The 21853-nt window shown below is 38.2% G+C and overlaps 1 protein-coding gene across 3 annotated transcripts in view; it reads left to right on the top strand.

Moving 5' to 3' along the window:
• Window positions 1-21853, top strand: part of MYO18B (myosin XVIIIB) — a 560248-nt gene that overhangs the window by 130194 nt on the left and 408201 nt on the right. The gene's annotated exons all lie outside the window — the stretch shown is intronic.

Below are 21853 nucleotides of genomic sequence, written 5' to 3'. Positions count from 1 at the left end.
AAACGTCTGAGTTTAAAAACAAAAATGTAAGGATGGCCAGAGACAAGGGTTTTTGGATGTTCTTGTAAAATGGTGATTGACAATAGTAATAAAGAGCTGAGTGAAAAATATTGAAATTTACATTTGTTGAATTTGTTTATTATATATTGGCAAGCATAAAAACTCAAGGGCACCAGATATTTTGGCAGCTACTTATATAAATGATTATACCATTTGTCTTTTTTTTTATAAACCATGAGTATGCCATAATCATGTATTTAAGAATAATGTATGGCCAGAATTACTTTTCAGACAAAACTGGCTCTTTCTCTTCATATGCTAATATGTGCAAACCCTCTATATTTGTGATATTCATGCTCATTTCTACTTTCAAGTAGAACAACATTTCTAAAGACAGGGAAATATAATATACAGATGGATGCGTACAGAAAACAACAGTATATGAAAGGTACCTTAGAAGATAAGAGTTGTAACAAAGTTACATAATTGAAAAGAGACGCATCAAGTTCAGCCTTTCTCACATTTGTTTTTGCTGTTGATCCAAATGAAGGCAAAAACTCAGTCTGAACTGCAGTCTGCACTTCCAATTTTGCAACAAACTAGGAAAAAATTCCTTCTTAACCCCAGCATGGCAGTCAGAAATATCTTTGGACCAAGAAGCTATCACCCGACTAATTAGAAATTATATCCCTGTATATTATGTTTTTTTTTTTTTTTTTTTTTTTTTAATTCTTTATTTTTGGTATGCAGGTATGTACAATAATGCCTGTGTCGCCACAACAGCATTAGCAGGCTCAAGTTACATAAACATATGGTAACAGTATTGTGGCACGATAAGTATGCATACATTTTTAGTATAAAAGGTTAAACAGTAATGATATACTAAGTCATGGTAAAGCAAACAGCACGTTGAGTTTTTAAGTATATCAAGTTAAGTACACGTTAATAAAACTGTATGGCTGAGCTATACCTGCTTATTTGAATGAGTAAGATACAGTTTTTAAGTTTCAGGCTTATGTGACGGAGTATCAGGTGCAGATTTCTCCACACTGCTTAATATTGGCCACCAGAGGGCAGCAAGTCATGTAAACCTAGGCGATTTTAGCTGCTATCTATGCCAGTTATTAAATAGTACGACAAAATAGCACGTAATTAAAGTTCAAGGCTAAACAATTATGCAGTGTATGTTGAACATTATGCGCTTATTTAAGGTAAACGAAACTGCTAGCATTAATCAACAGCCAAAGGGTAGCCTAAGTATCAATTACAAGCATGTATATTTGCAAAGTGAAAGAATAAAAATGAAATTAAAATCATAAGCAAAAGCAACACCACCGGCGGTAGACCTGTCCATATGTATGTCCCTGGCCCCCGAGTGCTGCGGTGCAACGTGGGGGGGGCACTGGGTGACCGGCACGTCCGAGGCTGGGCTCAGCCATCTTCTTTAGGCGATGAGGTATGGAGGTCAGCACGTGAGTTTCCTGATGTGGGCGAGCCGCTCGTTAGGTGATGGCATGTGCGAGTAGGGAGGGCAGCCGATGGGCTCTGTCGCTTTGTTGGCAGCCTAGATTGCCTTTGATGCCGCTAATGAGTCGTTCCAGTCGACAGTGTTTCCCAGGCCCAGCCTCCGGGGTACCAGGTAAGTGGCGGTGTTGTGGGCTCCGGTCGCCGACGCTGTCCTCCATCTCCTGCCCCAGCTTATTTTCCGTGTAGTCGGAAGGCATGGTCCCATGCGGGCTTATACAGTGAGGGTGATGACGCTTTCGCCTGAAGGCATGCGAGGTTGTATTGTATCGTGGCGCCGCCATTTTAGAGGCCTGGCCCGTGGTGCGCTCCTTCAGGTAGGTCCGATGCTGGGCTATAGATGGTGAGGTTCCCCTCCGGTGGGGACCGGGATGACCCCCCCGGTCCATGGGGGGGGAAGCAAGGCCTGTGAGGTGCGTCCCTAGGCTGTTGCATGGTGGCCAGGTTCACAAGCAGGACGGCGGCCGTCCGTCCCGCTCTCCACCCTCATAGGCCGCAGACCCCGAAGTCCCATAGTGCCCGCTGGGGGCTCTGGCACTCCCGATCTCAGGGTCCGCGGTGGCTCCAGCTTCTGCCCGGGTGCTTGATTCAACTGCAGGTCACTCAGTTTACGTTTTCGTGTGTTTTTTTAACCATATTGGACCAAGTTTATCAGGAGCCTCCGTGGCCTGCGACCGGTCAGCATGGCGGTCAGGCCCCGCCCCCTGTATATTATGTTTTTGTAAGTATTTATCCAACTGTTGTTTAAACATCTGTATAGACTCTGATAAAGCCATCTCTTCAGGCGGAGAAATCCACATCCTTATTGTTCTTATTGTTAAAACCCTTTCCTTTGCCTTAAACTAAATCTCCTTTCTTCCATTCTAAATGTGTGACCTCGCGTCCCATATATAGTCCTGTTTATGAACAGATTTCCAGACAATGGTTAGTATTGATCCTGAATATATTTGTATAATGTTATCATATCCCCTCTCAGGCGCCGTTTTTCCAAACTAAAGAGATTTAAATTTGTTACCCTTTCTTCATAACCAAAATGCTTCATTCCTTTTGTCAACTTTTTTAGCCCACCTCTGCACTTTTTCTAGTGCAATAATATCCTTCATAAGAACAGGTGCCCACAATTGCACAGCATATTCAAGGTATGGTATTAACATTGATTTATAAAGAGGCTAAATTATATTTTAATCCTGAGAATTAATGGTCTTAGTTATACATGACAGTACCTTACTGCTGATTGACATTGCATAGTGTTGCCTAGTTTAATATCTATAACAATTCCCAAATCCTCTCATGTGTTGTTATACCCAATGTTCTACTATTTAGAGTGTAAGTTGCTTGTGCATTCTTTACCCCCAAAATGCATTTCTTTGCATTTTTCTACATTAAATCTCATTTGCCTTTTGAGTGCAAAGTATCCCAATGTATCAAACTTCCTCTGCAGCAAGGCAATATCCTGCTCACATTGTATTACTTTACAGAGTTTTGTGTAATCTGCAAACACTAAAACATGGCTTTGAATGACTATTTCAAGATCATTTATAAATATGTTAAATAGAAGTGAACCCAGAACAACACCCTGAGGGACACCACTAACCACTTTTGTCCAGCTTGAAAATGTTACATTAATGATAAATCTCTGTACTATATCCTTCTACTCAAGGACAAGAATTTTCATCTAGACCAATTTCTTTTAGTTTGAAGACTAACCTGCTTTGAGAAGCCATATCAAATGCCTTAGCAAAATCCAAGTAGATCACATCCACTGCAACACCCTTATCTATACTTTTACTAACATCTTTGTAGAATTCAATTAGGTTAGTTTGATATGACTTATGTTTCATAAAACCATGCTGATTATTGCTAAAAAAAAACAATGAATTCCTGAATATTATCCCTTAATAACCCTTTAAATACTTTCACAGCCACAGAATTTAAGCTCATAGGTCTATAATTTCCAGGCAAAGATTTTGAACCCTTTTGGAATATAAGAACCACATCTGGCTTCCTCCAATCCTCAAGAACACTTCCTGAAAGAAAAGAATCTTGAAAGATGAAATACAGCATTTTACTTATTTCCACATTTAACTCCTTAAGTACTTGTGGATGAAAATTGTCAGGCCCCAGAGCATTACTTACATTCACTTTCTTTAGTTGATGGAGCACCTTGTCTTAGGTCATCCAATCACAATTTTTCTGCAAATTTTTTCTAGAAATCATTTGCATATCTCTTGCCATAGGATCCTCCTTAATGCATACTGAGGAAAAATAGTTATTTAAAATGTCTGCCTTTTCCTGGTCTTCATTAACTAACATGCCCATCTCTGATTTCAGTGTACCTAAGCTTTCATTTTTTTGTTTCATTAGAATTTATGTACTTAACATATTTTGGAGGTTGGATTTGCACTCTTTGGCTATCAGTCTCTCTTTTTTTTTTAGTTTAGCCACTCTAATTGCCTTTTTTTCATATTAGCCTCCTTATATCTGATTTAAATGTTTTAAATGCCCTTTTCTTATTTTTAATCTCTTGGTTTACTTTCCAGCTAAGCCACATTGGTTTCAATGCGTTTCTTTCATATTTATTACCCAATAGTAAGAAATGGTACTGAAATGTACCTTTCTAATATTTGTTTAAATATATTCCATTTATCCTCTTGCTTTTTCCCGTGCTTCTTGTACTTTTTTTGCCAGTATATTATTATAATATTGTAAGGCAATAAAAATACCCCAACCACTAAAAAACAAAGATAGCAAACCTACCAAAAAGTGTGCCCTCTTACAACACCAAAAACAATAATGTAACAAATAAAGGAGTAGGGATGCAAAACCAGAGATACACTTCTAAGGTGCAGATATAAAAATATATACAACCTTACAATAACGAAGTAGGCGATATCTATAAAAATAAATCGCACATAGTGTATTACAGAATAAATATAGAGGACACGCAGGATGATAATGTGGAACTCACAAGATAGCAGTGATAATCAAGCCCATCATCCTCAGTCAGAAGATATCTTCAGAATATATGAGACACAATCTTCTATTTTTCAACAGGGTCCAAATAAAAACGCATAAAATCCACTCCGCAAGGTGGTAGTGACAGCATACAAAGTAAGTCCCCCAAATAGTATAATCCAACGCGTTTCGTCTAGATGACTTCCTCAGGGATTCTCTGGGAATCCCTGAGGAAGTCATCTAGACGAAACGCGTCGGATTATACTATTTGGGGGACTTACTTTGTATGCTGTCACTACCACCTTGCGGAGTGGATTTTATGCGTTTTTATTTGGACCCTGTTGAAAAATAGAAGATTGTGTCTCATATATTCTGAAGATATCTTCTGACTGAGGATGATGGGCTTGATTATCACTGCTATCTTGTGAGTTCCACATTATCATCCTGCATAATATTGTAAAGCTGATATTATGTTATTGAAATTCGCCTTTTGTAAAATTATATGTTTTTGTATACTTCGTGTGGTTTTGCTTTTTTGAGTATATTTCAAAAGACACCACATTGTGATCACTATTTCCCAAGTGCTCGACTACTTAAATGTTGGTCAAAAGATCAACATTGTTTGTTATAACCAAATCCAGACAAGCATCCTTTGTAGTTGGTGCTTGTACCAGTGAAGACATAAAAGTGTCAACACTTTCAGAAACCTAATTCCCCTTGCTGAATTGCTGAACTACTTATCCCTCTATCCCAATTTATGTCTAGGTAGTTAAAACCTGTAATAAGTAATGTGTTACCTAGATATGCAGCTTTACCAATTAGCTCTAACAGCTGTTTTTCCTCATCAATATTAATATTAGGTGGCTTATAATACAGTTGCAAGAAAAAGTATGTGAACCCTTTGGAATGATATGGATTTCTGCACAAATTGGTCAAAATGTGATCTGATCATCATCTAAGTCACAACAATAGACAATCACAGTCTGCTTAAACTAATAACACACAAAGAATGAAATGTTGCCATGTTTTTATTGAACACACCATGTAAACATTCACAGTGCAGGTGGAAAAAGTATGTGAACCCCTAGACTAATGACATCTCCAAGAGCTAATTGGAGTGAGATGTCAGTCAACTGGAGTCCAATCAATGAGATGAGATTGGAGGTGTTGGTTACAGCTGCCCTGCCCTATAAAAAACACACACCAGTTCTGGGTATGCTTTTCACAAGAAGCATTGCCTAATGTGAATGATGCCTCGCACAAAATAGCTCTCAGAAGACCTACGATTAAGAATTGTTGACTTGCATAAAGCTGGAAAGGGTTATAAAAGTATCTCCAAAAGCCTTGCTGTTCATCAGTCCACGGTAAGACAAATTGTCTATAAATGGAAAAAGTTCAGCACTGCTGCTACTCTCCCTAGGAGTGGCCGTCCTGTAAAGATGACTGCAAGAGCACAGACTGCTCAATGAGGTGAAGAAGAATCCGAGAGTGTCAGCTAAAGACTTACAAAAGTCACTGGCAAATGCTAACATCCCTGTTAGCGAATCTACAATACGTAAAACACTAAACAAGAATGGATTTCATGGGAGGATACCACAGAGGAAGCCACTGTTGTCCAAACAAAACATTGCTGCACGTTTACAGTTTGCCCAAGAGCACCTGGATGTTCCACAGCAGTTCTTGCAAAATATTCTGTGGACAGATGAAACCAAAGTTGAGTTGTTTGGTAGAAACACACAACACTATGTGTGGTGAAAAAGAGGCACAGCACACCAACATCAAAACCTCATCCAAACTGTGAAGTATGGTGGTGGGGGCATCATGGTTTGGGGCTGCTTTGCTGCGTCAGGGCCTGGACGGATTGCTATCATCGAAGGAAAAATGAATTCCCAAGTTTATCAAGACATTTTGCAGGAGAACTTAAGGCCATCTGTCTACCAGCTGAAGCTCAACAGAAGATGGGTGTTGCAACAGGAAAATTACCCAAAGCATAGAAGTAAATAAACAACAGAATGGCTTAAACAGAAGAAAATACGCCTTCTGAAGTGGCCCAGTCAGAGTCCTGACCTCAACCTGATTGAGATGCTGTGGTATGACCTCAAGAAAGCGATTTACACCAGATATCCCAAGAATATTGCTGAACGGAAACAGTTCTGTAAAGAGGAATGGTCAAGAATTACTCCTGATCATTGTGCACGTCTGATCTGCAACTAAGGAAACGTTTGGTTGAAGTTATTGCTGCCAAAGGAGGTTCAACCAGTTATTAAATCCAAGGGTTCACATACTTTTTAAACCTGCACTGTGAATGTTTACATGATGTGTTCCATAAAAACATGGCAACATTTCATTCATTGTGTGTTATTAATTTAAGCAGACTGTGATTGTCTATTGTTGTGACTTAGATGATGATCAGATCACATTTTATGACCAATTCGTGCAGAAATCCATATCATTCCAAAGGGTTCACATACTTTTTCTTGCAACTGTATATCCCAACCAATTATTTATTTACCTATTTTCCCCCAAGCAGCTATCTACCCATAAAGCTTCCAAATTTTCCTTGTCACCTTCCACTTGCTAAAGATTTGGCTTTAACTCATGGTTGGCAAACATACATGCCATCTTTCCTGTTTTAAAAAAAAATATATATATATATTTCCTAAATAACGTGTAACCATTTAAAATAACTTCACAATCATGTGTCTAATCCAACCATGTTTCTGTTATGCCTATTATGTCATATTGCTTAGTGTATGTTATTGCCTCTAGATCCCCCATTTTGATACTTAGGCTCCTTGCATTAGGAAGCATACATTTAATATCATCACAAGTCACTTTTAATTTATTTGAATTTTTATTAATATTACATACCTCCCCTGTTCTGATCTTGCCCCTCCCCCATCTCCACCCCCTTGTGCTAAGCTAAAGCCTATCTCCAGTGGCGGAACTACCGCGGTTGCAGGGGTCGCAGCTGCCAGGGCCGCACATTCAGGGGCCCATCGGGTGACCTATGCTATTAGGGCCACCAGATGGCTATGTATTTCCAGGGGGCTATGTGTGTGTGTGCCTGTGTGTATGTGTGTGTCTCTGTATATGTATGTGTCTGCATGTGTATCTGTTTGCATGTGTGGGGGAGGGGGACGGTAGACGTATGGGGCAGGGTGTTGGAGAGGTTGACATACAGGGGGAGAGGGAGGCCAGGGCAATTTTTGCACCGGGGCCCCGTGTGTTCTAGTTATGCCTCTGCACATCTCCTTTCTATTCTATCTTAATTTTGTAGATTTCTGTGTCCCTTCCCCTCTACCACTAGTTTAAAATCTTCTCCAAACTTCTAGCCATCCTGTCCCTTAGCACTGCAGACCATCTTCCAATAAGGTGCAATCAATCCATCACGGCTATAAAGATTGTGCCCAAGTGCAAAATCAGCCCAGTGCTCTAAAAAGCCAAAATCCTCCTTCCTACACCATGACTTTAGCCACGCATTAACCTCCCTAATTTTTCTACTGAAGCACGGGTAATATTTCATGCCAGACATGCCAGACCCGAGCACCGGGGAGACAGCAAACTGCCTGGTTGAGACAATCAGAGCGGCAGATTATCCTATCTACTCTCTTAATAATAGAGTCCCCTACCACCATAACCTATAGCCTTTCTTATGTTCTCAACCTCTTGTACTAGGGAGACTGTTCCCTCGGCTGTTGTATCTCCAGTACAGCTACTGAGTTGATGCTCCCAAAATCTTCACGCAAACCAGCAAATCTGTTTAGTTGCACAAAGTCAAGACTAGCTTGATATTTCCTTTTCCCTTCACCCCTGCTACTTCACCTAACTTTTACCCATTTGTCTTATCTCCTCCAACTCCACTACCTGTCCCCACTAAACTCTGCTCAGTGAGAAGCAGACCCCTTTCAAGATTGTCGCTCTCCCTCAATATTGCAATTTGCTTCTCCAGACCGCCAATCAGAGAAGCCCTCGCTCACACCTGTCACAAAAGTATGGACCTTGGACGGATTCATCCAGGCATGCATACATGTGGCAAGATGTGCACTGAGTTTACACTTCATTCTTTCAAACACCCATTATCACAGTTATCAAATGCCACAAGTTCAGGAATGTAATACAATAATTCCCTTTCTAGTTTTAACTCCCTTGTTTGAACTCCTACTTGAAATAGCTAACTTAAAAGAGACTATTTACAAGTGTACATTGCCTTAAGTGACATCCAACCTATGTGTGTGTCCCACACCTACTTCTTTTAAGGATGGCCATATTTTTGATTAAAATTAAATATCTGTGTCAAATTAGTACATGTGTTAATGTTTTGGGAACTTATTCATTATTTAACAGTTGAGGTTTATATATTATGTATAACATTAAGAAGAACATTTTTCATCTGAAGAGCAATTTAAAAGGCTGTTGACTATAATTCCCACACAGCTCACTGTGCTCTATTGTCTATTGTCACACTGAGTTCTTTGCATACTGGACTTAACATAGCATCAACTGCAGTGAGTGCTTTGCTGGTTACCCTGACACATTGGTAGGGAATACAAAGTTAGATCATTCTCAGGTCCCTGCTATGGACATGTCCTACTTTACACATGGTGTAGTTTGTTTATGAATCTATGCTCTTTGTGACCAATTCATTAGGGCAACTTAATACAACATTCCCAGTTATCCTGATAATGCTAAACTGCAGCTTTTAATGCTATGAAAGCTACATCTTTATATCAGTGTTAATAAACACAATGTATCCACTATTATAAACATAAATGGTCAAATTTACCCATAAACCACTGCTTAGCAAACACTTCCTTTATTACAGACCATAACAATATATACAGAATCTTACTGAGAATGACATTGGGTTTGGATGTGACTTGAATAATAATACTTTGTAACACAGTCTTTTGCTTACCATGTCTTTCTGCTGAATGCACTGAATTAATTAATATATTTTAATTGGTAAAAGCTTGCCAAGTCTGTGGCTTCTTGCTAATTGTAGATTAGGGCTGCCCACTGTGATATAGTGATATCCTTAATGCAGCCATTCATTTTGCCCAGTAAGATGTGTTCCTCTTATTTTACTTGAAGAAATGACCATTCACCTTTTCAATATCTTAGATGGACATATTTTATGCAGAGCACAGATTGCTTGCTATGCCACTCACTTTAAATGATTGCTATCTAATGAGAGTGAGAGGGTTAACATAAAAACACTCCCGGGTCATTTTGGTTTCTATATGTGTATGAGGGGATTAAAAAGCAAAGCATAGAGAGAGAATAGATTGAATAATGTTTTTCTGTCTAAATAAATAATTGAATAAATGAAATTGCCTTAAATGTGCCTCTTGCCTGTAATTTGAGCAGTAAGATAAATTGATAAATTATGTTTATTTTTAATAAAATAAATACATGATTATTAAGATTTTTTTTTATAAACTACGGTTATCACCCCTTTATGAAAATTAGTAGATTTTGCAGGACACGTTTTTCTTTTAAAAGGAAAGCTATATGTGTTGCTTATATTATGTATTTTGTGGTGACTTTCAGGAATGTTGTGCTGTTCATGCTGTTTTACACCAGTTTTTCAAATTGTGTGGCTGTTACCTTTAGTGTTTGAAAGCTATTGATATTGATATAATGAGAGGTCAATGGTATTCTGAAACCTCTCTGGGAATTGATGTACTTTTACATCAGTTACAGACCAATCAATAGGCAGTATGCAGAACGATCCTATACTCTGCAATTCATATTGACAACTATTCATTATTTTATATCGCAGGGCAGGTCCCAGCTGCATTCACCAACACATTATTTACTTTTTCTGTCATCTGACTAATGGTATTTAATGGATAATGCTTTGTGAAACCAATATCTTATAATTACAGTTTACAATGTGCTATTGTATGGTTTTACAGGAGTTGGCAATATTGTATACCGTGTAGCAGATCTGTTAAGACAGTATGCTTCTATCTGCCAATTGGTTCATGATATCAAGTGTGTAAATCAGCCTCAGCCCTAAGTCATATGGTGCCCTTGCATTGCATGCAAGTATCATGAACTCAAACAGGCTGCAGGTGCAAGCATGTCAAATGTACTCATCTACCTATGTATAATTCCGTTAATGTTCAGTGGAATATTTTAGGGTAGTGTATGAGTTAAGAGAAGAACCAAATTTTAAGGGCAGCATTGGGACATGTATATATATTTATTTATTTGTAAATATAAAAGTGTAGAATATGTGTGTATCTGTAGCTTTAAATAGAAATACATGTATCTTGCCCATGAATTCTCTTTTGATGTCAATACCCTTAAATGTCTGAATCAATAATGCAAATGCTGGCGTTGATCAATAATAGTGTTGATCAATAATGCAAATTTAGTTTTTTGTGAGATAACAAATTTGAATTTGGATCCCAATGCAAAAAATCTCAGTATGGATCATGTACAGTAGAGTCTCAAAATTTACTTTATCATTGGCACAATCTATGATCTGCCTGCTCTGATTGACAGCTTCAATATTAGTTCTCTGAACAGACGTTAGTAAGGAGATATGTTGCAGCAGGTCATGTGTTGTGTACTTAGAAAACTGTAGCTATGTTTATTAGGTTTTTTATGGTCTTTTAGTATAATAAATCACCTTTTTATTACTTCCGATTCACACAGGGAGGGAATCTCTTATTTACATTTCAGTTTTATATATATATATATATATATATATATATATATATATATATATATATCCCTTTCCCTTTATTACTTTGGGTGTCAAAAATCTCTCTCTCTCTCTCTCTCTCTCTCTCTCTCTCTCTCTCTCTCTCTCTCTCTCTCTATATATATATATATATATATATAGAGAGAGAGAGAGAGAGATTTGACACCCAAAGTAATAAAGGGAAAACAATATATATATTCTTTAAAGCAATGTTATGTTGTCTGGACCATTACATATGACCACACATTGCCCTTCAATGTGTCAAATATAAAGAGACAAATCAAATCTTAGTTTATTGAAAAGAAAGACTGTAGTCAGTACGCAAACCATAAAATACATTTAAAATAAATATATGAAAATAACTTTGGACTTTGGGTTTAAAACTTAGAAGTCATTTATTAGATGCTGTATATCAAAAAACGTTTATACAAAGATTCAACTATATTCCCACCTACACTGAGTTCATCAGTAAAAGTGTTTTTTTTGTGCAATTTTTGAAAACTATTCAGAGCATTATGAAAATACTGGCTTCATGGATCTGTAATCAGCAAGAATATCTCAAGTGTGGGACCACAAAATCAATAAGACATCAAAAGAAAAATGAAGCAGCAAACGATATTGGCGTTTTTACATATTAACGCTAGTGTTCCATATAATAAAGGTGACCTCAACATCATCAATTACTGTACTCCACTGAGGTCTGAGTAAATTACCATAAACAAATACAGAATAGCATTAGCATTAAGCCTTGTAACAGTCAGGAAGGAATTCTGTAAACTTCAGTTTGAGTCACTTGCTATTACAATCGCTTCACATACAAGCTACTAGTGTTACTAAAACAGAGAAAAACTTATTTTCCAACACATTTGGATTTAGGGACCGACATAAGCAATAAAGTTTTGCTATTCCATTTCACCTTCAGCCATCATTGTCATGGGGGTATATTTGACATCTCTTTCTAGATTCCCAAGACTCTTGTCTCATTTGTATAATCATGGTATCCAGTGGGAAGTATGAACAACAAAATGTGGGGCAAGCTTCCTACTTTTATGGATCGTAGCGGGGTAACACAGTCTTCCTTTTATGGTTAGAGTTTCCTGAAGATCCTTTTTTATTTATTCTTAAAGATGGTGGTGGGGATTGTGGTATTTCTAACTATAGCGAACTGCCCTCCACTAAGCAACCAAATGTTTCCAGATAATCATTGGTGCTTCTGTTCTCTAGCTGTATCTAAACTACATTTTCAGGTGCCACTGAGATTAAGTACATTTGTGCATGGCATTCTGTGTCAAAAATACCAAACTACACCTGGGACTTATAGCGAAAAAGACGACTTCTGCAAGTAGTGGCTGTCCAAAACTGGGTCCACTAGTCCTCTAAACCTGTAGAAAGTCACACCTAGACGACACTCCAGAGGTGTCTCGGGGCATAACCCCTAAATGTTTAAACCACAGTAAGATCCTCAGGTTTCTGGATAGAAAAACCAGAAACACAAGTATCAGCTGGAAAAATGATATGAGTTAATAGATGATAAGGTAATCAAGGTACAATACGTCTCAAACAATAATTGGTCATAAATGGATAAAGAATAAATCAAGCCAAATGGCTAACCTCCTGTCTTGAGGACTCTTCAATACATCTACTATACTCAGACTCTGGACTTTAATTCAATCAGTATGGTCCAAGTCTGAGACATGTTAGAAATGTAAAAGAGAATAAGCTAGAAGTTGAACCCATGTCTAAGTCTTTTAAATCGAGGTGGACATAGTAATCAATTGCCCACTCTTAATAATCTAAGATCCTAGTCACCTTAATCAGGTAGGTGGGAGTTACAACATAAATGAAAAGCCAAAAAAATGGCTGAGAACTGAATGTTATGTTTATACAGATCTTATACATTTAGCAACAATGTATCTATATAACTAATGTTTTGCAAAATAAAAAAGGCTTTATAGCAAGTTAGACTGTTAAAGACTTGCTAGATTTGTAGCCAGTTGCACTGATAACAAATGAGTGCTTGCTAAATGATAAAAGCACCTATCGTTGTGTGCAAATAGTCAGTTCAACATAATGTTAAGCCCCTACGGTAAATAAGGGTTTAAAAAGCCCCACCTGGGACTTAATATTATAGTGACAGGCACACAGGGGTCTCCGCTATATGTTTTCCTGGTGCTATGATCAAATGATCATAGCACCGGGATCATTTGCCTCCCTCTCCCCTGCCGGCTCTGCCGGACTGGAGGGGAGATCAGGGATCTCCCTCTCTGGCCCGCTAGCAGTTTAATGCAGGAGGGAGGACCTAGGGGAGCTAACCTGCAGCTCCACCGGGTTCTCCTCTCGCTAACTCGGAGCGTTGCAGTGGTTACCATGGCAATGCTCTGAATCTCGTGAGAGTGAAATCTAGCAGATCCTGTGGCTGCTAGAGTTCACATTCACCACTAGAACCACCAGGGCTTCCCCACTGGACCACCAGGGATTGTCTTGCACTGTCCCCCCTCCCAGGCAAAGGTAAGAAGGGAGGGGGGATATGAAAAAAGGTATTTATAATTTAAAAATGTTTTATATATATTTATTTGCCCTCCTACCCCCACAGAGACACAATAACTCCCCCATACACACACACTCCCCCCCATGCATACACACTACCCCCATATACACACACTGCCCCCATATGCACACACACTGCCCCTTATATAAATACACTTCCCCCATATACACACACTGCTCCCCCATATTCACACACTGCCCCTCTGTACACACAAACTGCCCCTCCATACACACAAACTGTGCCCCCCACACACACTGCCCACACACAGACTGCACCCCCACACACACAACCTGCCCCCCACACACTGTACCCCTCACACACACACACTGTACCCCTCATACAACCTGCCCCCCACACACTGTACCCCTCACGCACAAACTGCCCCACATACACGCACACTGCACGCACACTGCACACTGCACACATTTCTGCCGAACAGGGGCCCATTAAAAGCCGCTGCGCTGTACATATATACAACCTATAAAATGGTTTTGACTTGGGGTGCCTTGGAAAAATATTGAAATATTAAGGGTGCCTCAAACCTAAAAAGTTTGGGAACCACTGATATAGCCAATGGAGAAATTCAGACATTGGCTTCAAGAACATATTTTGCTTTTAAATTAGCACAGTTAGCAAACACTAACAGTTGGCAACCTGATACATTGCCTTGTAAAAAAAAAAATGTCAATACGTAACAAGGAGGCAGCCCAATCCTTTTTGCTGTTTAATGGCCTGTGGTACGTTTGCACACATTAAATTGTAAATACTGCCATTAACATGTCAGTATTTTTTTGCCTGTTCAAGCAATGTTTAGAATAATGGTGACCATTAAACAAATGTCAGATATTAGTAGCTACTGAAATCGACTTATGTAGGCGCAGTGCTATTTTAACCCTCATTACATAAACCCTTTCAATGCTGCGTATATATAAAGGTTTTCCACTATAGGTTGAATTAGCACTTACAATGGATATGCCCTTTCATATGAGCTGAGCCAAATAAATAAAAAAATACAAATTTCATTAAACAAGACAAAATCTCCCCCTAATCATATCACTCTTAATAACTCAGCAATTATTGTGGCAAATAATTCTTGAACTGTCCATGCAGACTGTGTACTGGGTGTAAAAAGTTAAAGAAACGCTCCAACGTCCTAAACACTTCAATTTGCTGAAGTGCTTTAGGAGCCAACAGTGTCCCCTCTTTTACACTTTAGAAAAGAGTTGATTTCAAGAGAAATTTACACTTTTATTTTTCCTGATTGCTTTGTACGAGGGCGCAAACCAGAAAGAAACGAGTCTCATAGAGAAGCACCAGGTTTCAATCCTACTCTTTGAGAAACATTGTCGGTAAATTGCTACACCTGTGCTCTATCTCTCAGTGTTTCACTAAAAAAAGCCTTCTATTGGCTTGGAGATCATCAGTACAGTTGATATCCTGGTGGGCAGAGTAAAGCTGCGGCAAGGGATCATTTCACTGTTAGATGAGGTAAGTTAACACTTTATTTCGAGGAGCCTGCTAAATTCAAATATGCTCAAGAAAAGATGGTTAAAGGTCAACATACCCTTGAAACCCTGCAGAAGGAACTCTATAATGCCCAAATGTGAAATTATTAACCTCTATACTCTGGATAACAGTCCCTCTCACTGTATAGTGAAATGGCTATCATTTAACTTAAAAGCACTGGCAAACTTCTTGTGGCTCAGAGGGTTGAATTAGTTGAACCAAAGATGATTGATCTTCCCAGTTGTCACAGGACTCTGAACATGAACAGTATATTTGGATTTTGTAATGACTTTGTTTGACCTTGTGCTGTTCCGCTTCCACAACTGAATTGCCTGTGACGTGTCTTAGACAGAGGTGAGGAGAGCAAAGTGAATGGTGTGAAACATGAACTCACGCCTCCTATTAGCAGGCCAACGCTGATCATAGTAAGGTACAATGCTAGGGAGATTTCATTATCCGTTCTGTAGATGCTTCTCCAATAACGACTTAGGTCTTTGCGCATGATTATAGAAAGCTACAATGGCCTAATGATCCCACACTTTGCAAACAATAGTCGCTTAATGACATTTTGATTGTTTTAATATGCATTAGTAATAGCATTTATTTTGAGGTGGTATTTTGCTTATGTAAAATTAGATCCTGTGTTAGAGGTTGTGACTTGCACTGGATTGTATGGGTTAATTCATTACCAGACACCACGTCTAGTCTATACCATAGCTTATACTATTATAGGAATACAGGAATACAACTTGGTAAAATAAGGCTACATTATCTGTGTTGGTTATTATTTTTGTGTCTATCTTTTGGAGATTATGCTTTAAGGTCCAATGTTTCAGCAGAGATCAAGATCCCTGAAATGCTTATTAGAGATCTGTCTCAGGAGGAGTTCCATAAAGAACAGTATTTCATACTTAGTCTTTCAAAATATAGAGAATAATCACTCAAATGGTTAAGCCGTATTTCTCTGGTGTAACATTCCATGCAGAATTTCACAAAGGGCAACCACTGACTGAAGTGATACGCTAATCAAAGCTACATATTTTTGACTGCTGCCTGATAACTAAGTAAACTTGCACCAAAAATGCATACTGAACTGTTTACCATATCAGTATGGTAACCAGCATCATGTCTGTTACTCTAACTATAATCTTTATCATTATGATATGATCATAAGAAATGCACTTCTTGCATCCCCACCTATTTCTCAAGAATCCTTGTGAAGGAACAAAAGACGTGTTAATCGATACTCCCCGGGAACGTGTGGGTTAAAATCCCCCTGCTCTCTCGGAGCTCGTCAATCCCGCCTAAGATCATACGATTGGATAAGGATCGTGATGTCATCTTGAAGGGCGGAGCTTTATACAGGTTTAAAAAGAGGTGCTTTCCATACCGCAAACTGCTCTTGATAAAGGCGATTTACTTCGCCGAAACGCGCGTTGGGCATAGATTTAAGTGGATGTTTTTAATTTAGGATCCCCTTGGCTCTCTGACTAACCTATACTCCAGTTTTCTGGTGGGACTAGATACTTTATTACTATTAGCAAGTTGATCAGGGACCTCCTTTCCCCCAAATCTCCTATAGTTGTTTTGGCATCTTTGCTTTTATATCAACATTGCTGTATGTTTGGAGTACAGGATTCTCCCGGTTTTGTTGCAAATCAACTCTGTTAGATTTCTAGGCACTGGATACACCTATTGGTATCCGTAATCTATTTACTCTGTACTCAAAGGTTTGCAATTTGCTACATTTATTGTATCTTTTTCTCCCTCTATAAGTAACCTGCTACTCTTATTGGCAAATTTGCCAGATATATATTTACAGCTACTTTTTTGGTTTATAACACCATTCTATGGTTTAGTCACTATTGGTTTCCATTAGGTCCTAATTTTAATCGTTGTTTGTTCAGTATCTGCTCCCCAAGAGGGACCATTAAAAGAGTTTTTGTTTTTGGCTCTCTGTTTATGCAGAGTAGCCTTTTATATAAGGATACAGGGTCTTTTTGGGAGGCAGTTTGTTTTACATCTGCCACCCATTAGTCCTTTTCTCTCTCTATATCTCTAGGGGTTAGGCCCCAGTGTATCTTTCAACCATCACAACTCTGGTGGATGGACTTGTTCCACTCCTTACCAGCGTTGTTCCTCTCTAATATTATATTTCTGAGCCCTGTGTGTGTCATTTGTGGCGTTACTTATTGAGTAGTTAGCAGATTATCATTCTATACCACAAAGAAGACCCAATATTGCCAGCAGAGAAAGTTATTTTAAAGATGACTCGGCACCCAGTTCGTCAGAAAACAAACAAACCTGTTTTGGGCGATTCAGGTTTTTTCGATGCAGTGTTTTAGTTCGTCCATGTGATTGTTTCAGGGAAAACCTTTCAGACAAACCAAAACGGCCCAAAAAGTGTACTGCAAAATATAAATATTATGGATATATTTTCAAATACATGGATAGGTGCATTTTTCCTCCATTTGGTTCACAGAAGTTAAAAAAAGTACCCAAATAGAGTGAAAAAGAGGAGAAGCTCTAACAAATAATCTATAATTATACATTGTATACTTATTAAATATATAATTATATAAATCTATATTATTATTTTTATACGGCTACTACTTTTTTCCTGTCCATTGATCACTTCTCAGTGGATCTGTAAATAAAATCAACATTTAGTAGCGGTCTACTAACCATCAATCATCTTTTTTTCCCCCATCAGTCAATTATTTTTTTTTACTCCATGGATGGACCTGCAACTCATGAAACAAACAAATTGTCTGTTTCATTTTTTTGTTTGTTTCGTGATTCGTCCATATATTGTTTTAAAGTTTGGGATCGAATTTCAGAAGAATTGCAAGTCTACTGGCACTTTCCAAACCCTTGGCTGAGGTCATTTGTTTTGATCATCATAGTCTAGTAGCATGTTTATTTCTCCCTTTCCTCTTTCAGTTTCCTCAATTTAAAGGAGACTGTTTGGGAGCATCCATTGACTTAAATAAATATTTGTGAGCGTTATAAAAAACATTCACACATATCAAGTAATGCAAGGATGTGTTAAGTTGCAGCCTGTTTTTAACCCTTGACATTAACATATTATTATGATCTTAGATGACCTCAACCTAGTATCTGTCTCTCATTTTACCCATAAGTCTTTTAAATAAAATGTTAAATAGTGTTTGCAGAGGAAAACTGTAGAAAGCCATGATCTTTGTTACCATCTTATGGACACTTGGACCAGTCATTTCAAATGATATATTATTAGTCCCTATCAGCAATATGGGGCTTAATAAAAGTGTTTGCTAGCATGGCATTCTGCAATTTCCAAGCTCCCCCCTCAATGCCGTTATCGATTCTGCTACCGTGTGCCATAGAGAGAAATGAAATGAAAGAAAACGCAGATGAAAAATGAATCATTGAAAGGTAGAAAGCAATTCTCAGAGGACGCCCTTTGAAAGCACTGAACCTTTTAGGATTTGATATACACTTCTCCCTGCTCGTCCAGTTTGACTTCCTTTGAAGTTCTCCCTTTCTGACTGTGCTCTGTGCTTTGAGAAGCTGACACGGACATGACTTTAGCATTTGCTTACTGCTAAAAAAAGGACACAAATGTTCCCAGTTAAGAGTCACAAGTGTCAGCATTCTCAGAAATCCATGCGATTATGCTGTGTCATCACACACTTATATAATGGAAGACAGATGAAAAGGAGAACCACATCTAACAATCTACAAAAAGAGTGAAAAAGTTAAATATCTACCAACTTACAAGAAGAGTAGAAAAGTATCATATATTGCAACTTACAAGAAGTGTATAGAAGTATTATATCTAGAACTCTACAAGAAGGGTAAAAAAGCATCATATCCTGCAACCCACAAGAAGAGCAAAAAAAGTAACACATCTAGCAGCCTACAAGCAGGGTAAAAACGTATTACATCAAGAGACCAAAAGTAGAATAAAATGTTTTGTTTAAAGCTCTGATGTGGACAGGTCTTATAATGCCATGTCCCTCCTTCTGACATGAACCAAAATTTAAAAAAATAAAACAAATTAAAATGTGAAATTATGAATACAAGTGATAATGCATTGTCTCCCTCTCTTAGAATCCCTATGCAGATATCTGAATGGAAATAGGACTTTACCCATCACTATCATCAAACCCACTTTAATTGTAAAGGGCCATGTAAAGGGGGAGGACTATACTTTCTAAAGCCAGGATAACTGGACCAATGAATGCTTAATACTCTGGTTCATTCAGAGAACAACATATCAACGCCCTTGGCCACATAGAATCAATATTTACGACCTCTTCTAATTCCAATTACCTTACAGTAATTGCACCTAACATTTAAAAAATTTACATGTTGCTATTTTAAAGCCAACAACTTTTAGTTTCTACATTGTGCTAGCTTCATTACGTTAAATTGTATTCTAATTTAATGGTCTCTTAAGCTTTCATAAATGTGCTTTTGGCTCAGTGGTTAAAGTCTGTCATTATAGTTCCACTGATAGCTAATAGAGACTTAGTGGGTATCTCAAACGATGTATTTTAGATTTGTGCGGTCTCTAAGCATGACAAAACTTGGGCACCTCCAATCTAAATTTGCCACACCCCTTCCTGGCAAGGCCACACCCCTTCCTGTTTAAGACCAACACGCACTTTATTGACTGACAGACATATGCCCTTAATATATGCACTGACATACATTCACTGACAGATAAACAGTCATTGGCACAGACACACACTGTTCAACCAACACACTTTCACTGACAGACACACTCTGACACACCCACTCACACACAGGCACACACAATCACTAGCACTATTTGATTTGTCTCCCACATTGGAATTAGTGTAGCACCCACCGATGTTGGGGTACTGTAAAGTAGTGGTGGCCTTAACACAAAATATAATATTAACCAAAATAAAGTGTGTGTTTGTGATTTACCAAGAAGGAGCATCCAGGTATATTGCTGCTTCTCGTCCTCTATATAGTAGTAACTCATAGAAAGGTGCCAGTGGTCTAGATTAATAGAATATCCCATATGACTCAAAGTACCATGTCTTAGTGGTTAGTATAGCAGATTAGTGAAAGAAACCCACAGGCAATAACGTTTCTGAACTGCTATACCTTCCGAAGCAAAGACGCCAGGGCTGTATCATCACATTCACTAACATGTAATTTAGGAGCAGTCACTCAAATGCAGTTTATTGACTAGAATAACCAATTCAGTGACCTGCATTTAGCAACATTTATCTATGAGTGGCATGGAAATATGAAAAAATAAATGGCCCTCCATGTCTGTTTCATTCTACTGCAGTGCCTTATTACATTTTTGTAAAATGATTCACAATGTTTCATTTGCAAAGGAAAATGGTAGAAGAATGAAGACTAGCACTACTAAAAAAACATGTTTATTGGCAATACACATTTTAGAAATCATTTCTACTTACCCCTCTCACACATTCTCCAACTTTCATTTACAATGTGACCCATGCAGTAAATACGGTGGTCATGTTTATTCCAGTTCAAAGCATTTGCAAAATAAATAGGCATACATACTTTTATGTTGTAATAACCAAAATTAATTTGCATGTGTTTACTTATACTTTAATGGGATCTTGCTGTGGTCCACCTGCTGACCATATTGTTAAATGTTACTTTACTCATAGGGAGGGGAATAAACCCATTAATGCTAAGTGCTTCTCTTTCAGTCTATACGAACAATTAGTTAATGGATTTAAATTGTATTATTTACTTTTATTTTGCTTAGCCTGAAGCACTGGTTTATGATTCTTTTTCTTGTATCTTATGTACAATGTCCACACATTAATTGCTGCACCTTTTAAGTTCATCAATTAAAACAAGTCTATATTTAGTTTAATATAAATGTTTATTGAAGGGATCCACACCTGTTGTGTTTTAATGGATACATCGAATGTGTCTGAATGAAATAACTCAATTAACCTATTTATGACTGTTAACATGTTTTTTTTTCCTTCCATAGTAAAAAAGGGTTATGCCAACATTTTCTGTAACACTTTGCAATTACGCAGTGTGGTTATTTAACAACAAATATTGACAAACAAAAATGATGTTGATGATGTTGTTTATGTTGATCATTACCATGCAATCCATCACACCATCACATGCAACACAAACCGCGAGCATCTCCTGGTTAACCTTTAGGGCTTGAGAACCTTGGTTCACAATTTTTTTTGAGCGGGGATGGAGTGGAGAGGCTGACACTAGCTTCTGGCTGCGTCTCTGAGGAATCTTAGCTTATTGCTCATGAGCAATGGCCTCCAGTGCAGTAATGTTCTTGGGTTTGCATGCTGCTCCTGCGTTTTTCAAATCCCACCAAATATTTTCTATGAGGTTCAAGTCAGGTGACTGATGACCACTGTAGAATTTTCTAGGACTTCTTCTGCAACCAAACCCTGGTGGCATTTGAGGTATGCTTGGGTTTATTGTTTTGTTGGAAAGCCCAATGACGCCCAAACTTCAGCTTCTTCACAGACAGCATGCCTTTTTCTCCTAGGATTTCCTAATACTTCAATTAATCCATCTTGCCTTCCACAGTTTGTAGGTTTCCAGTGCCAGAGGATGCA

Source organism: Pelobates fuscus, chromosome 5 (assembly GCF_036172605.1).
Source record: "Pelobates fuscus isolate aPelFus1 chromosome 5, aPelFus1.pri, whole genome shotgun sequence".
NCBI classification, from domain to species: domain Eukaryota; kingdom Metazoa; phylum Chordata; class Amphibia; order Anura; family Pelobatidae; genus Pelobates; species Pelobates fuscus.
This window is presented reverse-complemented; position numbering and strand designations above follow the sequence as displayed.